The sequence below is a fragment of the Schistocerca serialis genome, unplaced genomic scaffold, assembly GCF_023864345.2.
Source record: "Schistocerca serialis cubense isolate TAMUIC-IGC-003099 unplaced genomic scaffold, iqSchSeri2.2 HiC_scaffold_1207, whole genome shotgun sequence".
In the NCBI taxonomy this organism is placed as follows: Eukaryota; Metazoa; Arthropoda; class Insecta; order Orthoptera; family Acrididae; genus Schistocerca; species Schistocerca serialis.
The window spans coordinates 172,501-173,929 of record NW_026047411.1 but is presented as its reverse complement, the minus strand read 5'-3'; positions in this window follow the sequence as shown (position 1 = coordinate 173,929).

Sequence of the window (1,429 nt, the reverse complement as noted above, 5' to 3'; positions counted from 1 at the left end):
TTTTAGCTATCGACATTGTTGTTCTATTCCAGTACCTTGTTAGTAATAATAATAATAATAATAATAATAATAATAATGGTAATAATAATAATAATAACAATGCATACAACTTTATTGAGGGATATTTTTCATTTAAATATGCACATAAATTTGAAACAACAGACAGTTTCCATTACAGGCATTCAACTTAGAAAGCACTACAGTTTTTCCATACTTCTATTCTTATTGTTGACAGTTTAGACGTAAGTATTGACATTTTCTAACAACAGACAGTTGTCATTACAGATATTCATCTTAGAGCACACTACAGTACAGAACACACTACAGTTTTTTTATTACATTCCAACATAGAAAGCACTACAACTTTAGAATCCTCTCTTCTTACTGATTGTAGTTTAGGCACAAGTATTCACATAAATTTGAAACAACAGAATTTTCAATACAATCATCTTATAAAATACTACAGTTCTTTTCTTACTGCTTGCACTGTGGACACAAGTAGGTTACATGTTTCTTGCAAATATGTTTACTACATTTTCCACACACCATGTTTGTTTTATTGTCATTACTTGATGGACAGAACTTACAGCGTGCACGTTTTGTAGATTTTCTTGTTGTTACCGATTCTGACACACCACCCACATCATTCGGGTTTTGGATGCTTGTGACCATTCTCAAAGAATCTTCTGTTCTTGGGAAATGCGTTCTTGATGCAATATGTTCTTTTATCAGTGACTTTCCAAGTTCCTCCAAGAATATTCTCCTTCTAGTCAATTTGCTTGCATTCCAATTAGGGTCAACCGAAATCCACAAAACGTATGCATTATAAGCAGAAACATCAAGAATATTGTAGAAAACTATCATTGGCCACCTATTACTTTTTCGTTTGCATGTATATGTACCTAATAACTGATCAAGCGTGTCTACAGCACCTTTGGTTGAATTATAGTCCAAAATCATTTTTGGCTTCTTATCAGCCCTGTCACTGATTTCCGCATCATGGTGGAGAGTGCTCATAAGTACAACATTCTTGTGTCTCTTAGGAATATAATTAACCACAGTAGTGTCATTTGTGAAGTAAAATGAAGAGCTGTGTACCTCCTTGTTGGTCATTTTGTGTGGAAGCTCCGGCTTATTTTTCCGTATAGTTCCCAACATAGTCAATTTCCTTTTCAGAAGCAGCTGCCCCAAATTGTACGACGTAAAAAAGTTGTCACACGTGATATTCTGACCACGTAACTCAGAAGTGAGATCAGATACCACCCTCATTCCCTGATTTCTTTCTGGTGCCGCTCCACTCACCTTTCCTGTATAAATTTGGGCTTTCAGTACGTATGAAGTTTTGCTGTCACACATGGTCCATATTTTGATCCCATATTTTGCCGGTTTACTTGGGATATACTGCTTGAATGGACAGCGACCTCTAAAT